This window comes from Dipodomys merriami, unplaced genomic scaffold (assembly GCF_024711535.1).
Source record: "Dipodomys merriami isolate MVZ:Mamm:240054 unplaced genomic scaffold, mDipMer1.0.p SCAF_850, whole genome shotgun sequence".
NCBI classification, from domain to species: Eukaryota; Metazoa; Chordata; class Mammalia; order Rodentia; family Heteromyidae; genus Dipodomys; species Dipodomys merriami.
This window is the reverse complement of record NW_027206458.1, coordinates 311,763-335,103: the sequence shown is the minus strand read 5'-3', so window position 1 is coordinate 335,103 and position 23,341 is coordinate 311,763. Positions and strand designations below refer to the sequence as shown.

Sequence of the window (23,341 nt, the reverse complement as noted above, 5' to 3'; positions counted from 1 at the left end):
AAGGCACTCAAGAAGTATTTTTGAGTGTGTGCCTGTCCTGGGTTTGAACTCAGCCTAAGCTTTTTTTTTTTCCCCCTCAGGATTTGGCTTTATCACTTGAGCCACAGCTCCACTTTTAGCCAGACTTTTCTGCTGGGCTGGCTTCGAACCATGATTCTTATATCTCAGCTTCCTGAGTAGAAAGGATCACTGGCACCCAGCCAACTAGCAAATTCTTATGACATATAAAATTCCAAGCAACTGACCTGGAGCTACACTACCTGAATTTAAATTCTAGCCTTGCTAAGGGATTTAAAGCAACTTTTTAATCCTCCTTGAGTCTTTGTTTTTCATCTTTAGAGCTATCATAACTTTAAAATGAAGATTAAATGAGGCATGAATGTGGAGCACCAAGTATGCATTACACTTGACTCAAAGATAAGCTTCGGTTTTTTCACCTGTGTAATGAAAATAATGATAAAAATCGTATCCCAAAGTTGTTTTGTAAGGATTACATAAACAAGCAAGTAGAAATAATGCTCATTCTGTAGTAAGCATTTAATACATTCTAGCCAATGTTATTAGCATTATGAGCATTATTAGTAATGCAAACTTTCTTATGAGCACTGTCATTTTCAGGTAAGAAGGAAAAAAGTCCAGTTCTCTATTGAGCAAAGAAGTGGCATATTGCAGAATAATAAGAAATATCATGATGGCTCCTTTCAGTTTTCTAAACTGTAGTTAGAAATTCCCCAGCCTCACTATTTTTACAATAAAAATTCCCAAACTTATTTGTATCTCTCCACCTAATTCTCTTCCAGCCAACCTAACCTACACTCACTCTCTCTCCAAACCCAGTGGCTTGATCTTCCTTCATTTGCATTTTGTTTCAATTTATATGATGCTTGATGAACTTAGCACTTGTTTTTCTCATCACCAAACAGGTGTGTTAAGCTGTTTGGGAAGCTATTCCAGTTGCTAACAAACCCTTGACAGCAAGATAGAAAGGAAAAGGGAAATTTTGGCTTCATGTCTCCAGACCTGGCTCCTTACTCATCTGGAATTCCAAAATATCTTTAAGATAAATGCTGCTGCTCTTTTAAAATTTCTGTTTAAGTTTTTTTATGCCTCTCATAGCTATATAACTTAGGTCACCCCCACCCCCACCCCCAGCACGTTTTATTTTCGTTTCATTTGTTGCCTGCTTCATTTCTTGTGATTTGGTCAAGGCCGCTAAGTTGCAGAGACATTTTGACTGTAGGCAATGTATAGAGGAGGAGGTATGGGTTAGGCAGGGACTGTAGCAGACTGTGTGTGATCGTGAGCTATATCTTGGCCTCCCAATGTCTTGGCAAGGCTGTCACATTTCCTGGCATGTAGGAACTGGATCTTCTCTTAAGGCCACACATAGTTGGCAAGCTCCATAATGTTATTCTCCCACGGGGATGCTTGAGTAACAAGGTGGTAGATACTATTGGGTAGGTACTGGCTGGATAGGGCCATGAGAGCGCATGGAAAGAATTCTTTGTAAAAATCTTTATTGCATTAGATTTTAGTGTCTGTAAACAATTACAGCATTCAGGGAGTGCAGGATTTAAATGAGAAACACAACTTTGTCAGATTATAGCAGTCGGATAAAATGGCATGGGCTCCGGAAATCTATAATTAAATGTATTTTTGAAAAAAGAAAAAATATAGTGTAACATCTGGTTTATTTCACTACAGAAGTGCCTGGGTAATGCTTATATAAGCATGATTGACTTGGGCTGATATTTGGGTTTCTCCCTGTTAAAATTGCTGTATTTTAATTAAATTTCTTTCTGCTTGATTCTGTTTGAGTTATATGCCACAAGTTATTCACACGCACATATATAGAAGATGACTTATTTAGAGACTCTAATGTTTGTTTGTTTTCTTTTGGTTGCAGCGGATATTCAACTCCTTTGTTTATACCGAGAAAATCTCCAATGGAGAAAGCGAAGTACAGCAGGTAAGAAGCCATGGGGTGCTTGGCCTTCCCTGACTTTGTCTTGCTTCTAGATTTGCTTTTTCCAAGCAAAATTTACTGAAGGCCTCCTGATGCTCTTTTTGTATACTTTCATAGACATTTTAGGCATAATAGTGACAACCTTACCTTTTGGATCCTTAGAAGCAGTTGAAGCAATAGTCATGTGGATAGTTTCCTCCTATTCATGTTCTATCTGGAAAGTAGTCTCTCTCTCTTTCTTTTTTTGGTTGTCCTGGGGCATGAACTCTGGGCCTGGGTGCTGTGCCTCAGCTCTTCAGCTCAAGGCAGCACTCTATCATTTGAGCCATAGCACCACTTCTACCCTTTTCTGCTTATGTGGTGCTGAGGAATTGAACCCCGGGCTTCGTGCATGCAAGGCAAGCACTCTACCACTGAGCCACTTTCCCAGCCCAATTGTCTCTTTTTGTTTCGAATATCCCTAAAGTACTTAAATCTAAAAATACTGAAAACAGTCTCATCTATCATAGAAGTGTACAGAGCTAGGAATCAGACAAGCCTCATGTTATATTCTGCTGTTCTGCTTTATTCTGTTGGACCTGCTAAACAATTTTACCTTAAAAAATTGTTTATTAAATTCTGTGATGGTACTGGGGCTTGAACTCAGTGCCTGAGCACAGTCTATTAGCTTTTTTGCTCAAGGATGGTACTCTACCACTTGAGCCACACTTCTACGTTTTACCTTTTTATTTTCTGGTCAGTTGTGGAACTTGAACTCAGGGCCCGGTCACTGTCACTGAGTTTCTATGCTCAAGGCCAGCATTCTACCAGGTCAAACCTCACCTCTACTTCTGGTTTTCTGGGGTTAATTGGACAATCTTTCCTGCCTGGGCTGGCTTTGAACCATGATCCTCAAATCTCAGTCTCTTGAGTAGCTAGGATTACAGATGTGAGCTAGCAGTGCCCAGCTTTCTTTTACCTTGCTTTTGAGCTATAGTTACCCAACTTTAAGGGGATTATAACATCTGCTCTTTGGGCTCTGACAACTAAGTGTTGCCAAATTCATGGAGAATAAAATGAAATCAAATATATGGAAGATTCTAGCACAGAAGCAGCTCATCTGATGTTGGCTTCTTCTGTTTTGTTTTTTTCTTTCTTTCCTCTTTCCTTATATCTTCCATTCACTTCTTTCCTCTCAGCTTCTTTCAATGCTCTGTAAAGTCAAGATGTTTTGAGACCAGATTGTATTTATTTATAGCTGGCTTCAAATGGACTGCCTCCTAAATTAAAACATAGTGTTCATGAACTTGGTCATAAATAATTAGGGCTTGAGAAGAAGAGTGGTAAAAAGGAGTCGGTTTTAATTTCAGCTAATCTACCAACTTCATTACAGCATGTGACTATCAACTGGTAATTTGAAGCTAGGTTTGAAACTCAAGTTTAAAAAAAAAAAGCACAAAAAACAGAACGTAGCTAAAAACCAGGAGTGTAGCAGAATGCTTCCACAGAGTAAAATGCTAAGGAGAATAAAATGCAATTTTACATTATAATAACCTAAAGATCTTTGAGAACAGCTTGACCCAATCTTAACTTCAAATGTGCCATATAAGAATTCAAAGCTTTACAAGTGTCATTAGAGAGAAGTTTTTTATAAGATATATTTATTCGTAAGAAATTACTGTAGTTCAATATTGATGGTGCAGCATTTCCTATTTATAAATATTGAAATTCTTTTTTATTGGTTTTGGCAGGTGAACTTTAAAGTAATGGTACATTCTTTTTCTTAACTTTAGATACAGGTAAGAATTAATGACCCCAAATTGCAGCAAGTATGATGTGGCTTGAGGTATCGTCTTATCTTCATGATTTTTGACTCATTTTTATTCTTGCACAAGTTCAAACTTACTTTGGGGCCATTAAATCTAGAAGTTTTTCACATGCGACTATTTCTGTACAAAACGTGAGAATAAATTTTTCAACCAAAGGTTACTTGATAGCATTTTAAAGAAACCGATCTGGGTGTATCGGTTCTGCCTCTTTCCTGGAAGTAATAAGTAGATGCTGTTACTTTGGCTCTTTCCAAATATGTAGGTTGCTCTGGGTTCTTGGTCTCATGTCACTGCTCTCCATGTCTAGATGTGATGACGTTTGGAAGCCTTCAAAATGATATTTAGAAATTTTAGCCAGCAAATACAAGTTCAGGGCCATATCAATCCTGATTTTAACATGGATGTTAAATGTTAAATGTTTCTAAATAAATTTGAAGGAATGGGGATTCTTTATTCTACTACGCATGGGGAAACTGAGGTCACAGAGATTAAAATGAGGGTTTTTGTTGTTGTTGTTATTATTGGTCATGGGGGCTGAACTCTGGGCCTAGGTGCTGTCCCTCAGCTCTTCAGCTCAGGGCTAGCACCCTACCACTTGAGCCACAGCACTACTTCCGGTTTTCTGGTGTTTAATTGGAGATAAGAGTCTCATGGACTTTCCTACCCCAGCTGTCTTTGAACCGTGATTCTCAGATCTCAGCCTCCTGAGTAGCTAGGATTACAAGCGTGAGCCATTGGTGCCTGGCTAATATTCCTAATTTGACAGTTTATTTTAATAATGTATGTTTTTATTCAAAATAGGATTTTTTTGTTAAAATGTCTTGATGGACAAAAGTGAAGGAGTATCACTACATTGTGTGTCTTCTCACTAGCTGTCATAAAGTTCCTTCTCATATTGAGTAACAATCTATTTTTTTTTTTTAGGTTCTCCATAATCTTTTCCATATGCCTACCAGAGCACCCAGAGCCAGTGGATTTTGTGTCTCCATTTTCATACATGGAGATAATTATATCATTCAGCCTAACTTTGAGCACTTAAATCCTTAATTTTTTCTTTTCCCCACAATTTCTAGATCCTTTTGGTCTTATGGCCACAGTGAGTGTAATAATGAAAGCTTACATATAAGTATTACTTAAAATTTGCTGTTGCTTCATTATGATGATATCTTTTAATCTATAAAATATTTCTCATGCTATACTGAACAGATAGACTCCTGATAGCTTCTTGACATGATTAATAACTGCCTGGAAACTCTGGATCCCATCAGTCTGGGCAGGGTCCTATTTCCATTGGGGAAATGCTGACTCTTGTGTAGTCTGTAAAATGTCTCCATCACAATTACTCACACTTTTAGCTCCCTTGAACCCCAGAACACTAATAAGAGCTGGATTTTTTAAAAAATGATGAAATTTATCAAACATTTAAAAACATGTATCACACACACACACACACACACACACACACACACACACACACACACACACACACACACACACACACACACACACACACACACACACACACACACACACACACACACACACACACACACACGAAATATACTGAAAGGAACATTTTAACAAACTAGCCAGCTAAAGAAATAAAGCATGAGCAGACTTGGCAGTAGGCCCTCCTATGACCTGCCAAGGCTTCTCCCTCCTTCTCCCAGAGATAACTTTGCTCTAACACTTTTGAAGCCCTACCCTAGCTACTTTAGTGTTTGGGGTTGTTTTGTATGCAGGCATACCAAAATTAACATTTCCTTTGTTGAGATAGGGTCTTGCTAACTTTTTTGCAAACTGGTCACAAAACTAGATCCTTTTATGTCTGGCTCTCACGTAGCTAGCACCATAAGCAAGTGCTACCACACCCAATAATAGATAGGATAATTCTTTATTTGGGGAACTTTATTATCCTTGGCCTTCTGTAAAGTAAATGCTAGCCGAACCATGTTTTGTGTATATGTTTCCACACATATGTCCAGGTGCCTTAAGTTTTCTCAGGGGTGGAGGGTGACACTTTAGCTCATGAGGAGAAACACTTCTAGACTAGAATTGCTGGCATTTCAGAGCTCCATATGACTGGATAATGCCAAATTACTTTTACAGTGTTGCCATGGGTACCTTGCTAAAACAGTGTTACAGATTTATTGATGTCCATCCTCCAGTATTTACTATTATCATTTTTAGTCTTGCTAATTGGGATGTGCAAAGGATATGAGCTTAGTTTCATTACTGGTGAGATTGAAATGACTTTTTGCATGTTTATAGTATGCTATTCTCCCTCCATTGCTTCCTCCCTCTTTCTCCCACTTGAAGTGCTAGAAATCAAATCCAGGATCTTAGGCTTGCTGGGCAAGTGGTCTTCCATTGAGCTTCATCGCCAGCAGCAGCAGCAGCAGTTCCTGGGGGTTTTACATTGTATGTCATGTCTATTAATGTCCTTTTGTCATTGCTTTATTGCAGCATTTATTGTAGAAATGTGTGTATTCCAAACCCAATGTAAGCATTCTGTGATGAGATTATTTCACATCAGAATACCACTAGCCACATGTGAAATACTGAATAAAATTTAAAATTTTACAGGACTTTAATAAAAATAGCCCCATGTGACTGTGCCTTTAGATTTGTTTCAAAACTATGTTCTCCCAGTTTTTTTTGTTTGTTTTACATTCTTAGTTTTTATTTTTTCTAGGAGTATCAAGTTTTAAACTAGAAACACTTTTGTGAATGTAAAGCCTAACCTGTAGCCCAGATTTTTTTTAAATCTTTTTTTTTTATTGTGTAAATACTGTACAGAGGGGTTACAATTACATGGGCAAGATAATGAGTACATTTCTTATCAAGCATTGTAGCCTCCTCCTTTGTTTCCCCTTCCCATCCCTTCATATCCTTTCCCCCTCCCCCCTCACCAAAGTTGTTAAGTTCGTTTTTCGACATAATGACTTGTGTATCTCATTGTTGCAATGGGTCCTCCTTATCCCTGTTTCAACGATTTGTTTTTTCCCTTCCCCTCCACATATACCAACATCATATATAGTGAAAGCAAGGGTTATACCATGGGGGAGATACATACAAAGCAACAAAGACATAATCTTATAAATATGTTAGAAACAATGGCATGAAAGATCTCTCTCTCTCTCTCTTTTTTGGGGGGGGGTCAGTTGTGGGGCTTGAGCTCTAGGCCTGGTCTTCCAGTTTTTGACTTGTCCTCTCACTTTATTTTATATTTTAAAGAATTAAACCTTGTATTTTGAGCCAATTTTTAAAAATCTCAAAAATTTTACCTCTCTCGTTTAAGACATCACCTGGAATTGATTTTTGATGTTGGATATATAGTATTCAACTTGGTTCATTTTTCCCATGTGTATTTTTTCAAATGTTCAATCCCTATCTGTTGAAGAATCTCTCCTTTCTTTGTCTATGATATGCCTTGTGTCATTAGTCAAGTTCCCAGTTCAAATTTGACTGTGTTCCATTGGTCTGTTTATCTACCTTCATGCCAGTAGCATGGTGCTCTCTTGCTAACTACACTGTTATGAAAAGTTTTGATAGGTGGGAAGATAGCAAGCACCATTACTTTCTATTCCTTGATTTTCCCTGCTAGCCACGCTCTGAGGTTTGTCTCCTATCCCTGCGTCCTAAGCTATTTCCAGAATGGAAGCTCAAGATGTCTAGACTATGGCCTACATTCTGAGGATGTCAGGGTAATCTGGTCCTGCCCATCTTTTCTTCAAGACGTCTTTCTTTCACTCTGAGGTCTTTATAGTTTTCCTATTCATACTACTGGCATCCTAATAATCAGAGGTATCAGAACTGCAAGTAAGATGAGTTTGATAAGGCCCAAACAGCTACTTATTCAAAACCTGATTCTAGGCATTCATAATTTTAGCTCACTATCTGTAGCTGAAAGAAAACCAGCCTTTATACTTTTTGTTGTTGTTCATTGTATATTTATGTAAAAATCCTGGCATGCTTTTTGTTCATTATTGCCTTTAAATTAATGAAAACTGGAGCCCCATGGATTCTTTTCCTCTCACTCCCCTCACTTTTACTAATCAAACGTTATTGAGATTTGGACTTACATGTGTATACTACATCACTTGGCAGGATATCTAATGTGCTGTTGATAACTCTAGTTAAAGGGAGCAAAGTAATTAACACTAATAAAAAACATTTCATGATTCTTGACTTTACCACAAAATTCCCGGTGGTATATACTTTCCCTTGCTTTTTACCCATTATTCCTTTTAAATCAACTCTGAGTTTGGGTCTACATTCCCTAACAATGTGTTTTAAATCTTTGATTAGTTTACTATACAAGTAGTCCTGCTGCCAAAAAAACTGTGGCAACTGCCTTGGAAAAGAAAAACCCCAGTTATACATTCTGATGTGGAACACCTCCCATCTACCCCAGTTTTGAATAATTCAAGAAATTAAGTTGTATATGCACATAAGGAAATTATATGAAATTGAATATGGACCAAGAAAAATACATTTTTGAGAAAGTGGCCCAGAAAGTAGCAGAATATACTCTTGAAACACCATGTCCTGAAGAAGAAGCGAGAGAAAGGTTTCTGGGCAACAGGATTAGATCACTGAAGGAGTCAAAGACACACGGAGCCTGTTTGAGGCCCAAGTTTAACAGTTTGCGCTTTTTCTCAAGTGCTTTACTAATTATTTATGTAAATAACTGACTCAATAAAATGACAACTATGTTTCTCAAAATTCATGATTCTGAAGCTGTTGAATTGCTGGCAGCCGACTGTTTTAGAGTGGGCACATGTAGTCAGAGAAGCTTGCGTACAGATGGCTCAAGGCTGGTGAAGGTCTTTCTTCCAGCAGTTCATTCTTTCTCCAACTCATTTTTTAGCTCTTTGGATCATATCCATCGCTAGGTAAACATGCCAGTCTTCTGTTTTAAACACATAGAAATTCCTTTCCTTCACCCACTGTCCTCTCCAACTCTTGTCCCATTTCTTTTCTTTCTCTTTGAAGCACAGCCGCTCAAGCAGAGCATAAATCTCACAAAACTTCTCAATATTGCAGGCTACCAGTTAACACCACCCACTTTGCAAATTCCAAAGTCCCTCATTTATATAATTAACAGTAATTTGAGTTGAGGATCCTTTCCATCTTCTTGATGACATTCTTGGTCTACTTGTGCCTGTTAGCCCATTCCTGCCGTAGAATCTTTACACAGGTTCCCAGGGGTCCCTCACTCCTTCAAGTCTGCTTGGATATCATCTTCTCATTGAGATGACCCAGTGTTTAATACCTCAGCCCACCTTGTTCCTGATATTCCTGATTTTGCTTTATCTTTTTTCATTTTCTTTTTCCACTTTACGTATTACTTTCTGATTATATGCTATTGACTTTACAAAGTGTTTTTTGGAAGCAATCCCTCTTTCTTGATTCTCTGAAGGAATGTAAGATTAGTGTGACTTCTTTGTTAGAGTTTGATAGAGTTCACCATAGCACCTTCTGGACATGGAATTCTCCTTGTGGGAAAGTTATGATTTTTCAGTTTAACAAGTAGGGTTTTTGTTTGTAGTGGTGTTTTTGTGTGGTTAATTGCTCTAAGATTTTCTGGGTAATCTTATGTCACTTTTTATAAGTTGCTTTTTTTCCCCCCAATATATTTTTTTTCTGGTTGCCATTACTGGGGCTTGAATTCAGGACCAGGGTGCTGTCCCTTAGCTTTATCAGTCAAGGCTAGTGCTCTATCACTTGATCTGTAACTCTGCTTCTGGCTTTTTGGTAGTTGATGGACTTCTTGCCTGAGCTGGCTTCAAACTTTGATCCTCAGAGCTCAGCCTCCTAAATAGGTTTATAGTGTAAATCTATAATCTCAGTTGTCAAATTGTTGACATAAATATGTTTAGAACATTTTAATGATCTGTTTTTATATTAATAAGCCAGAAAAACTATACAGCAAAATCAATAAAATGAAATGCTAGCTTATTCTTTGAAGAGATAAACAAAATGTATAAACTTTTAGCAAGATAGAGAATGAAAGATGCAGAAAGTGGAGAAAACTTACTACTGATAGCCTGACTTCCTTCAATTTCTCTTTGTGTTTTCTGCTTCACAACTTTATCTGTTTTCATGATCTCTTTCCTTGTACTTTAGATCAACTTTGTTATTTCTCTGGCCTCTTAACTTTAAACACTAGGTTGTTGATATTTACACCTTTTTTTTGTTTTAGCAAGAAACATTTAAAGATGTAAATGGTCTCTCAAACATTGCTTTAGTTACATCCCACTATATATAAATATATGTATATGTATATATATGTATAAAATTGGTTCTTATGCAGTTATAAGTATTTTATAATTTCTCTGTGATTTCTTCTTTGACCCATAGGTTACTCTGAAGTATGTTTTTCAATTTCCAAAAGATGGGAGGTTTTTAGATAATGTCATTCATGTTTCAGTCCATTAAGGACTGAAAATACTCTGAATGATTGTAGTTTCTGTCCCCTCAAGATTTTCTTTTCAGCAATTCATCTGTGACTATGCCTGCTTAGACATAGATGCCTGCTTGGTGTTTGAGTATTTTTTTGTTTGTTTGTCCTTTCTTGATCTATAAATCTGTATCCTTGATCAAATTTAGGGCACTAAGGGGTAATTAAATATCTTTCCTAAAATAGTCTCCATTCTGCTTCTTAGAATCTAATTACATGTATGTAGATATTTTGATATTTACAAGAACTGTAAAACATATGGCTTTTACACCCCCCCCCCTTTTTTTTTTGGTTGGTCAAGGGGCTTGAACTCTGGGCCTGGGTGCTGTACCTCAGCTCTTCAGCTCAAGGCTAGTGCTCCACCCCTTGAGCTACAACGCTACTTCCAGTTTTCGAGTGGTTTCATGGTCTTTCCTGCCCGGCTGGGTTTGAACCGGGATCCTCAGATCTCAGCCTCCTGAGTAGGTAGGATTACAGGCATGAGCCACTGGCGCCCAGTACCCTTTTTCTTTTTTATTAATCTGTTTTAAGTTTACTCTTCTTAATACTCCAAATATTTTGATACTGATATTTTTCTACTGATCTGTCTTTAAGGTTTCCTCTTGTCATTAACACCTCCAACTGCCTTATTTTAACTTTGATGATGCCGTTTTTCAGCTCTAAGATGATCACTTGTTTCTTTTTAATAGATTCCTCTGCTGATTTCTCTCTTTCCACATATTGCAATAATAGTTTCCTTTACATCTAGGAGCATAGAGGAGCTGCCTTGGGCAGCTTTGAAATTCATCTGTTGACTTTTCTGAAGAGTTGGTAACACGCTGCATTTCCTTCCTTCCTTCCTTCTTTCTTTCCTTCCTTTTTTTGTTTTTTAAATGTTACTAGGTTTTAAATTTTCACTTGCTTAGGCACACAAGCACAATATCACTTAAGCCATGTCCTCAGCCTTGTATTTTCTTGATATGTCAAGAATTTTGATTTGCATCTGGTATTGTGAAAAATGTTTGCCTCCTGCTAACATTTCTTTGAGGAGTATTTTTGTTTGTTTCTTTGTTTTTTCAGGCAGTTAACTTGATTAAGCTCTAAACCACAAAACTGTGTCATAAACACCCACACAAATCTCAGCTCAGTTTATCCTGAAGTGGAAATTGCCCAGTGTATATATGCTTGAAGGGTCTTCACATAGTTCTGGCCCCCAAGAATACTTCAAACACTGTTTAATTTTAAGACACATTCTGGGAACTGGTGGAGTAGCTCAGTGCTAAGACCTAGCAAGCACAAGGTCTTGAGTTTAAGCCCCAGTACTGCCAATAAATAAATTAAAACAAACACATTCTGGTAGATTTTTTCTAAATTGTAAGATGTTTTATTTCATGAAATATTCACTGGGACATAATAAAAGAGACTTTTAAAAAATTATTATCATTAGGTAGTATAAAGGCGTTTTGGTTCAACTAAAACTGACCTGTTGAATCAAAACATTGCTTTTCAAAAAATGATACTTAGTTGATATTAGTACTTCAAATTATTCTCTTACTCGTGGTTTAGGGACTATATCTAGATGTAGAGTTTGAACAGAATTATATCCTTTTCATAGAGAAGAAAGATGCTGTATTAACAGAAGAATTTACATGTGGCTTACAAATAATGCCAAGTAGCTTTCTTTGAAGAGATTATGATTGAGTGAGCCTTAGAGAGATGCCAGTGTATGTTCCATTAACATCCAGTCCTAACTAATGTAAATCTTTTCAGCATTTATGAGCTGCTGGGAACCTCAGAGCATGGAGAGAAAAGGTCCAAAGAGTTAGGGAACATTTCCTTATTCTTTTTCAAACAGTCCCAGCCTAGTAGGAGGGATTTTAGGATAGAAAACTAACCACCTTATCTTTTGGGATGAAAAATATTAAATCCAGGCAGACCTCTGTCCTTTGCTGTTTACTTTATGGCCAAATACCTTTCAATGCCTATACCAATTCTGTCTATAAAACAGATACAATAATTTATTGTGAAAGGTTGTTTAAAATATTCTGTAGTTGGCTCTGCTCTGCTTCCAGAATACAGTAGAGTAGTTAAGTGACTCAATGTAATGGTGTTCTGAAGAGATTTCATAGTCTTAATTTGGTATATGAATTCTCTGGGATAAGAGATTTATAAAGGTATGAAGGAGAATTTTCAAAAGGAATAATCATGAGGAAAAAAAAACACCTGGAAAGGACTTGTAGAAGCTATAAAGGCCATGCTAACAGAGAAATATGAACCTTTTATATTCATCTTCCATTTCTATCATTTCTGTATTTGTGTTCCCAGAAATGCCACTGTAAGAGTGTTAGCTATTTTGTTTAACTGTATTGAGGACCACAAGAAGAAAAGGGACAAGAAGAGGTGCAGAAAAGCTGAATTCTTGGCCTTAATTCTGTCACCTAGTGCCTGGCACTAAGGAAACATTTGATAATACCTGTTGAAAAACTACTAGATAACACTCTTTCACTTTAATATGTTCATTTCCAGAATCTGGATTTGTTTTGGGGTTGCCCTGCCAAGAGTAATCTAGCATGGTGGTAGCCTGAGGGTACTCATTTTCTTTATAGTTTCCTAGTGAAGTATTTCAAGGCTCAGACTTGTCCGGACTTCAGAAATCCTGGAGGTGGGGTGGATGGATTCCATTCTTTCTTTGCTCCTAACCTTTCTTCCATCTGTCCCTAGGGGATTTGTTCAGTCAGAGACCTAATTTAGTCTACTCCTTTAATCCAGATCCACATTTGGTTCCTTGTTTTTTACACACATTCACTAAATATTTTTTGAATGAGTGAATGAAAGGCCCTAAATCTGTAGGAAGTTGAAAAAAAAACACCAAGAATTACTAATGTCACCAGGATGTAAATTTATAACGAATCTACCAAAGACCAGAGCAAACAGATAGCTATCCTGTCAGTGTGCCACCCCAGCAAGTTTACTGGGGATTAAACTTTAGATTTCCTTGATTAGAAATCAATCTTGGTTTGTTTTGGCTCTTACTCTTCTTGTCTGACTCTGCAGAAATGCAGTTAATTTTTTTTAGTCCTAGAAACCTTCCTTTTGGTCTGTCTATCATATTGATGAGTGCCTAGCAAATAAGATTTAAGATAAAGTGGTAAGCTGATATTTTGGAAATAGGGTCAAAGAGGAGATGAGAGAGTTGTAATATTTTTATTTCTTCCATAATTTCTTTGTGTTTCTATGTATATTTTATCATCTCACCCTCTTAATGACATTGTAAGAACAGGTGATATTATCTAGCTTAATTCCCATATGAATAAACTCTGTCTCAGAAAAGTCATAATTATAAATGGCTTAAGGCCTCATAAAAATGGTAGGTGTCAGAGACGGGATTTTAAACCCTCCCTTTGTGTTTCCTTTGTTTCTATTTACTGGCTATGATAATAATGTCTACTATTAATTAAACACTAATTAAATCTTTTTTCATTTAGCCACATCCATGGCTTATATCCTTTCAGTCTTAACTCAAGGAATCTCTCAGTGAGGTCCTTCTTCACCACAAACTTATAAATTGTATTAATCTGTCTTACTGTCTCTCATCTTGATAGCTTTTTTACTTTATAATCTTTACAATTCATCCTCTAGGACTTACATATTTATATTTTTCATTGTGTATGTCTTCCTAATAGAATATAAGCTCTTTGATGACAGGCAGTTTTATCTTTCATTGTTTAATACAGTCCCAGCACTGATAAAGACATTGCCCTATTGAATAGCCTAGGCACTAGATTTGCTGAGTGAGAAGCCTGAATCAACTCTACAAAGCTTGTTGACAAGGAAATTATACATAAGGAATTTTGCTGTCTAAGGCCACCAAGTATGAGATTAAAGAACTTGTTCTTGAATTCAAGTGTATTTAGACTCAGTGCTTCACTGTTTTTAAAATTCTGTTCACTAAGGTCTGGGGATGGTACTGTGGATGTTGACAGAATATGAAGTGCCAAGTTCTGCAATCCTTCATCCTTTCCCTGGCAGTTCACCAACTTGTTCCATATATTGGAGTTTCCTATGCAATTTAATTTTTCTTTCTTTCTTTCTTTCTTTTCCTTTGATGGTCGTGGGGCCTGAACTCTGGGCCTGGGCACTGTCCCTCAGCTCTTCAGCTCAAGGCTAGTGCTCTACCACATGAACCACAGTGCCACTTCCTACTCTTTTTTTTGCTTATGTTGTGCTGAGGAATCGAACCCAGGGCCTCATGCATGCAAGTCAAGCACTCTACCACTGAGCCACTTTCCCAGCCCGCAATTTAATTTTTTTAGTGGCCTGTCACAGAAGAAAAATAGCAAAGATTTACAAAGATACTACACAAAAAAAATCATACAAAGCTGAATTTCTTTTTTTTTAAAAAAGAACATATAATGTTTATTATCAGATGATATTCTTTAAACTTTGGAAGATGTAAGAAAATATCAAGTAATTTTATTTTAGAGAGAAATTCGGTATTTTTTTAACCTTCTCTGCAAACAAAATAGTATGTTTCTTCTCCTAATGTTAAATTCTTGAGTATAAGGACCATGTCAGGATAATTTACTTTTTAGATTGTAGGATGGATGAATAAACTAGCCTCTGGTGTCTGTGAGGAAGCAGATTCTAGGCATACCTCTGGTAAGTGGTAGACAGGTGATGAGTTCAGCAAATACTTGTCAAGGACATATTATGCACTTGGCATTGTAGGAAGAGAAAGAGCTTTTCCCAAGGACCTCATTAAATCACAGGAGACATTTGTTCATGCATTTGATGTATCTTGTTAATCTCTTGAGGTGATGCCTGAAAGACAGACTCACTTTGGGAAATATTTCTTGATTGTATTCTTGAGATTTATAGTTTTAGTCTAATGAGACTGAGTTTCATCTAGTATGGCAGTACTTCAGTTACATTCAAATTACATTTTTTTCAGGTTCTTTATTATGATTAAGTGATTACATAATTTCCCAAATTTGACAGTACTGTGGGATAGTGATGCTTAGTTAAAGTCACAAACACATTCTAACTTTCATGGAGCAAATTGTCTATCACAGTCTATAACATGTATGAGTTCTATGAGCTTTGCAATGCAGTTATTTCTTCCACGGGTGATATTCACATTTCTTTTGTTTTGCATAGAATCAGCTGTTCCCTTTCCCACTTGTTCCCTCCCTCCCATCGCTGCCGTTGAGTTGCTTAGTTCATTTTGATCAATGTCTAGTGCAGCTGATGGGTCCCGCTGTTGTATGTTTTTCTCTGATTCCCTCTAGTTCAATGTTCTCCTGGTTTCCCTCCAGTGTGCATATATATACACTATATGTGATCAGCAGCATAGGGTTATTTAGTAGTGATTTGACCACATGAGTGGAAGTCCTTTGTTTCTTAAGCCTTGTTAATTTTGTCGCATCACTTTATATTTTGTATTTAACATCCACTCATCAGGGAGACCATGTGCCATTTGTCTCTTTGCTCTTGGCTTACCTCGCTCAACATGATTTCTTCTAGCTCCATCCATTTCCCTGCAAGTGCCATTATTTTGTCCTTTCTAATGGCTGCATAATATTCCATTGTGTATAGATACCACAATTTTTGGATCCATTCATCTGTGGTGGGACATCTGGGTTGTTTCCATATCCTGGCTATTGTGAACAGTGCTGCAATAAACATGGAGGTGCATATGTCCTTGTATACTGGTTCCTGTTGTTCAGGATAGATGCCTAGAACTTGTATGACTGGGTCATAAAGGAGGTCAATCTTCAGCTTTCTGAGGACCCTCCAGACTGCTTTCCAAAGTGGTTGTATAAGTGTACATTCCCACCAGCAGTGTAATAGGGTTCCTCTTTCTCCACATCCCCTCCAACATTTGTCATTGGTTGACTTTAGGGTGTGGGCCATTCTGACTGGGGTGAGGTGGTATCTCAGGATTGTCTTTATTTGCATTTCCTATATAACTAGGGATGGTGAACATTTCCTCATGTGTTTCTTTGCCATTTTTATCTCTTCTTCTGAGAAGTCTCTCTCTCTCTTTTTTTTTTTTTTTTTTTTTTTTGGGGTCTGGTCATGGGGCCTGAACTCTGAGCCTGGGCGCTGTCTCTCAGCTCTTCAGCTCAAGGCTAGCACTCTACCACTTGAGCCACAGCCCCACTTCCAGCTTTTTTTTCTTTTTGCTTATGTGGTGCTGAGGAATCGAACCCAGGGCCTCAGGCATGCAAGGCAAGCACTCTACCACTGAGCCACCTTCCCAGCCCTCTGAGAAGTCTCTTTAGTTCCCTTGCCTATTTAGTAATTGGTTTGTTAGGTTTGGGAGGGATTAGTTTCTTGAGTTCCCTGTATATAGTGGATATTAACCCCTTGTCTGATATATTGCTGGTAAATATTTTTTCCCAGTTTGTTGGTTGTCTTTCTAGCTTGGTTGCTATATCTTTAGCTATGCAAAAACTCAAATTACATTTTTATAGAATCCTAATAAATGGTGAATTGATACAGGAATTGTATTGATAAATCCTTTGTGGCATGTTGGAAAGATTATTTGGCATGATCATTTGTTTTCATTTAATGAGTTAATTCAAATCTTTACTACAGCTTTGTGGTAGAAATACAACTTTGCTTTGTTGTTGTTTTAGAGTTGAGGAAATTAAGCCTCTGAAAGCTCTCCAAAATCCTATTTGAATTAGGGGATAAGATGAGGGTTTTAGCTACAAGGGTCTGCCTCTAAAAATCTGCTGTCTGTGTGCTGTATACATTTTCAGTTTTTAAAAACTGAAATAGGTGGTTTATCCTCTCATGAGTGTCTTATACATCAACTAATGTAAGATAAATAATATGTCCAAACATTCTAAGTAGTGTGATGAAACTTAGCTGCCAAATGAGGAAAAGATGGTGTTTAAATGCTCAGTTGCCAAGAGTGCAACCATGGTGGTGTCTCCACATTGCTGGTCACAAACCAGCTTATAAATCACAGGATACACTGGAGTCTTAGACATCCCATATACTACTGATGGGTTATCCTGCATGAACATAAACAAGATATAAACAAGAGTGAAGTCTCTGATGACGTTTTTGTGTTTCTGAGCAATTCGTCATCATTGCATTCATTATTAACATAACCTTAAGACAGTTGGTTATAATATCTGTCATTGTGGAATTTCTATGGGGCTATTGGGGTTTCATTTTGTTTTTTAAATAAGTATCCCCTAAAAGAGAACCCTTAGCTAATTGGGTGAGTGAAGAATTACAGCTGTTGGGCTAGAAGAAGGTGGAATTCAAGTATAGTGGAATGGAGTGTGCTTCCTTTCTGTTGCACCGTAGTATTTGGATAGACTCTGACTTTCTCAGTGAGTGACTGTGGTTGGCAAAGATTGTTGTTAGCAGTTTCCTAGGAGGATGTGGTAGCCTGTAGATTGGCTTAAGAGTCCCAGATTTCTTTCCCTATTACATGTCTGAAAATAACCAGGGATTCTTGAGGGGTACTGCTCAGCCAGCATCACAGGAGAAAATAAGACATTCATACAAAGTACTGACAGCTCCCCATGTCACTATTAATGAGATTGGAATGTGTCAGATTTAGCAACCTTGTATATGTTTTAAGGAAAACATAGATGAAGCCTTTGTTCTTTCATCTTGTATATATTTGAAAGTTAAAAAATATGTGTGTATGCATGATAAAAGCTGAACTTCCAGTCCTAAATATAGAATGGCTAGGTTCAGCGATACAAACTGCACATTGGCCAGTGAATGTGTCTGGTGTTGAGATAAACTGAGATAATCCTGCTTGTACACACTCACACACATGCTTGCTCAGTTTATACAAGGTTCTCTACTTGGACACAAAAAAAGCACTATATATCATGACTATATCTACAGTCTTTGGATGCACAGTATTTATTTTTTATGTTCATATAAATATATGAACTCTTCTAGGGAAGAGTGTCTGGAATTGAACCCAGCCCCACACACCTGCTAAGCATGTGTTCTACTAATGAGCCATACCCCTGGGCCCTGTATATACCACTATAGGAAATGGATTCTTTGTAGGTCCCAACTACTACCAATGCACACTTACTAAGGATTGAAGAATCTGATTAAAGATATGTGTTGTTGTTTGGCCGAGACCTAACCTAGTGCACTTCCTCATTCCTTGGTTTTCATTCTTTGTGTTCCCATTCTTTCTAACGAAGCAAATACAGAGGCTCTTGCTGTTTCTCAGGTAGTACAGGGGTGTTGCTGGCAGGCACAGCTGGCCGGAGAGGCTGCAGCCTGGAGAGAGAGAAGGGTGGAGCCTTCAGGGCTGGGCCAGAAAAGACATGTGAGCTCCCATTAAGGCCCAGTGACCCTCTCCTTGCTAAGGCTGAAACTTCCCTTCTACCATCCAAAAGACCTAAGCCTTCAGCAAAACAGACCCTCAAAACAAACCAGGGCTTAGCTGTTTATTCAAATACTCGAAGCTCCATTTAACTAAAAGAGCATACATAGATGGAGTTGAAGTCTTCATTCTGAAAGCCAGGAAGATGACTCTTGTTGTGGGAAACATTCCACTAAAACTGGTAACAAGTCCATTTTTACACTCAATTCTGGTAGCTCCACTGTTGACTAGTTATTAGGGAATGCTCATACTTCTCCAACCTACCCACCTTTTACTCCTCATTCTACCCCTACCCTGCCTCACAGCAAACTTCTGTGCCTTCTAGAAAACGAAAAGAACCACAAAATAACTCAATCCTCCACCCAAACTATTGCTGCTTCTAGAAAAGTAAAATGACCTCAAATCAACTATACCCACAGAACACATCAACAGAAACTTGGCTCAGAATGTATTTTAAAACCTGGGGAGTGACTTAAGAGCAAGAACCATTCCATCCCTAATTTATTCCTTGGTGCAGTAGGAAATATTTCAGTAATGATGTGTAAGATTTAATTACTGCTAATATCAGGAACCCTTGAGGTGGCTAAATATTTTGAAATGACGAACCCATGAACTGACATATGATATGGTAAAACTGGAATGTTCCCAAGAACTATAGCTTTGTTTTAGTATTAGAAGCCACAGCAGGCAAGCATCATATTAAGAATCTCTGTTACTGGGCGTTTGTGCTGGTGTTCAGCAGCCTTCAGCCCTTTTGTATGCTGCAAAATAGATTCATTGATACCCATGTCAGGCCCTCTCTATCCCAGCCTCTAGAGGAAGGTGTGAGCAGGGAATGCTCTAGGACCAGCAGTCCATAGAGAACAGACTGGCCCTGGTTCTTCTGTTTGCAGTCTACCCTGTCATCAGTTCTAGGATGAGAAGATCGTCCTAAAATCCAACTGTGAGTTAAGAGAGTGATACTAGATGTAGTTGGCGAGAGAACACACAGACTAGTTCAGGGAAGGATATAATAAAATTGTTGTGGTTCAGGCAAATGTCCTCATGCCTCTGGTTTGGAATCCACATGGGAAACATTTCTTTTTGTTGTTGATTCTAGTAAGTCTTAATAGCAGATGATGCATCTCCTGCCAATTCAACATTTGTGCCTCATCTAAGTGGGGTGGGAGGTATTGTTGTTGTTGGCTTAAAAAAACACACACATACACAAAACTCTTCTTCCCCTAATATCTCAACTTTTACCTCTGAATCAGCACTTGTAACTATCTGCCTTCCCGCTAAAGCTTCCCATATGTCAGGAGATGTTTTGTAACTGCTCAAATGTCTTAAAGCCTAGAATGATCTTTTCTCCATGGAAAGAAAAAAAGCACATTACCAGCTGACTTCATTATTCAAAGGTAGTGCCAGGTTGGAGAATCTCTTACAGTGTAAACCTCTTATAGAGGTTACAGTATATGAATGATTTCAATAATGTGGATATTTAAGACCAGTCTTAAGCTGCTGAAGAAATCATTTCATACTAATGTTCTGTCTTTAGTTTTAAAAGGTACTCTATATTATGAACGTACGTCTCTTGAAATATGGAAATACATTGTGCATGAGGCTGTCTTGCCCTTGTTTACCTTTTTGTGACTTGGATCTTGGAGAGATCTTACACTGTAAGATCTCTGTTACCATGGAAGCCATGGAACAATGAAATACTATAATGGTATGGCCTTATTGTCTCTTGAAAGGACAAAATCAAGCTAAATTATTAGGAAAGATAAACTGAAACACCTCAATTTAAAAAAATAATTTAGAGCAGGTCCTTAAGGTTGTTGTCCAATGAAAGGGTAAGAAATATTCTGTGGACACCAGGTTTCCTTGTCAGAGTTCTTGTTCTGCTCCATTGCTAAGCGAATGGACACTTGGCTAAGTGTTTGATCCGTGTGTTCTCAAGTGCGTTCATGAAGATCACTAAAATGTTCTAGGTCATGTTTCATCCTTCATTTATAATATTTTCCCAGGTGCCCCTCACTGTCAAGCCCTGACCCTAGGTGGTGAGATGGTTCCTGGTAAGACAGGATTTGCACTGAGTCTGGGGAAAGGACTCTAGTCTGGAGTGAAATTTGGGGTTCCCAGAATCCTCCCAACCTATACAAAGTAGCCATTCCTGTGGTGGTTCTTCTTTTACTTGAAATGGCTTTTATGTTACGCTCAGTGTTTCTAAGTTATTCCCAGATAAATGTACTCTAAATAAAGGTTATACCTAGTGGAAGTAAGGAAATTGGGTTTGTTTTCCTTTTCCACAGTTACTGTGTCTTTCATAGGCTACTGGATAATTCTAAGTTCACAGATCCATGGTATTTTCTCCCTTTGTCCATGGTTTAATAGCCTCTACAAACTGATCGCAGAGGTTATGAAGGAAACATTAGAGATTCTAGTATATACTGTAGCTCCTGCTCTTCCCTCCCCCCCCCACCCCCCCACTTCTCACTTCTCTAGAGTTTTTCTAAGGTCAGGATGAGGCAGAGTCTTTTTCCTTGTGAAAGGAGCAGGCTGTAAACTTTCAATGCCTGATCACTTGCTTAGATCAGATTTAATGGAGCTAGGGGGTCTCCTATTACAGAGTGAAGTGAGGAGAAGGCCTGATCCCTACCCTTCCCCGTTGTCCCCTTTTGTTATGATCTGGTCGTTAAGGGAAGAGTGGGGTGAAAAGCGGGACAAGCCCTTGAGTTGATAACCTTGGCTTTAGGAGGCTTGGGTGTTCATCAGTATGACTGTTGCAAACCTAACACAGATTGCTGGCCAAAGCAAACCCATCATAATCTTTCAGGCAACTCTTAGGTTGTGCTTCCAGGGACACTGCTGTTCTCGATGTTTCCAAGGGCCCAGCCTCTCTGGTTCTCTGGCATGTCAGCACTTGCCTTCTGTTTTTTCCATTGTAGTCTGCCCTGCTCAGCCCAGGGCCCCACCTCTCACAGGATCTGAGTATTTGACCCTGGAGCCCAGCAGCCTTGCACATAAATCTTCTCGGTCCATCTGTAGATCATCTGTCAGCAGCTGCTCTGCTTCTCTCTTGGATGGGCTATTATCACACATGTGTCTGACAACTCTGAAGCCTCCATGGGCCTCTGGAAAGTCAGAGTGGCCCTATTCCATTATTTGGTCTTAATCTGTCTTGTTCTATATCACGCCTGCCACAGCTAGGCTTTGCTCTATTGAGTAATTTCATTGAGGCCCAAACTGGTAGTAATGAACAGCCATATCATGACTATGACTAGTTTCAGCCTATTTTCTGCAACTATAATAGAAGACCACAGATTGCATAATTTTTAAACAACAGGAGGGCATTTAGCTCTTCAAACTCTGAGAGCACTGCCACTGGCATCTGGTAAGGGCCTTCTTCATGATGTGTCATAACATGGAGAAGGGAAAATGATCATAAGTAACCCCAAGATGATAATATTAGGAACAGAGATTTAGGAGGTGATTAGGTTTAGAAGAGATTGTGATTGTTACAATGCTGCTGATGGGGGTGGGGATAATGTTTTTACAAAAAGAGAGAGAGATACCCTCTACCAAGCGAAAAATTGGAAAGATGACTATCTTCATTTTGAGTTTTCTAGCTTACAAAAATGGGTGCTTTATTGATTAGGCCAACCAGCATATATTTGGTTATAACAGGTAAGGCTGATAAGATAGCAAAACTTGCTCCAGAGTAACTTATTCTCCCTAACATGTTAAGTCAAGGCAGGGAAGTAGACAGACTCTACACTTTCTGATTAGATGGAACCTGACGTGAGCAAATAAATCATCTGCCTTTTTCTGTACTGAAAAAATTTCCAATATGGCAAAAGATTTTGAGAGAGAGACAAATACATATATTAATCAATGCCTTTAAATCCATAATGGTAGGCATCATATTAAAAAAAGGACAGTGTGGTAGTTCCAGAACATGGATTGAATCTAATTATTCTGTTTATCTGCTGGTGATCTTGCGTAAGTTAATTGATTGGAGCCATCTATGGAAAAACAACAACAACAACCTATATGGTTGCTGTACACCGGTGGCTCATACCTGTAACACCAGCTACTTAGGAGGCTGAGATCTGAAGATCTCTGGTCAGGAAAGTCTTGTCTCCAGTTAAGTGTCAAAAGCTAGAAGTGGAGCTGTGGCTTGAGTGGTAAAGTGCTAACCTTGAACAACAAAGCTCAGAGAGAGCACCCAGGGTCTGAGTTCAAGCCCCAGGACTGGCACAAAATAAATAAATTGATTACTCAGTCTATTGTGAGGATTAAAAGACGTCAGGAAAGATCTCACTTTATGCATAGAGTAACCAATCAATTACATCATCTAGGGCTGATTATTGTCATGCTTTTGTTTTGTTGGGGTAAATGGGGTCCTTAACAGAAAAGGTCAATAATGTGAACCAGGATGTGAATGGAGCATATAGTGAATTCCAGGAAATTTTGGAAAGAGAAAGCCAGTAAAGGATTTAGAGAAGATGGAATTTGGCTAGAATCAGAAGAATAAGCAGAATTTAGATAATTTGATCTGAGCAAGTTCACACACACACACACACACACACACACACACACACACACACACACACACACACACACACACACACACACACACCACACACACACCCCACTGAGGGAGTTTTTAGCAGATAGGGAACTGAGCTGTAGATTAGGAGAAATGGAGCTGTTTTCTGCTTACATGAGCTTGGAAAACACCTGAACATTGATTTGCAGGT

The 23,341-nt window shown here is 38.3% G+C and overlaps 1 protein-coding gene across 1 annotated transcript in view; it reads left to right on the top strand.

Annotated features, from left to right (window-relative positions):
* Window positions 1–1,906: 1,906 nt before the first annotated feature.
* The window catches only part of LOC138820278 (VWFA and cache domain-containing protein 1), a 141,188-nt gene continuing 119,753 nt past the window's right edge, over window positions 1,907–23,341 (top strand). Inside the window, exon 1 of the mRNA XM_070011972.1 lies at window positions 1,907–1,969. The gene's annotated coding sequence lies outside the window, so the exon portion shown is untranslated. The remainder of the gene's footprint in view (window positions 1,970–23,341) is intronic.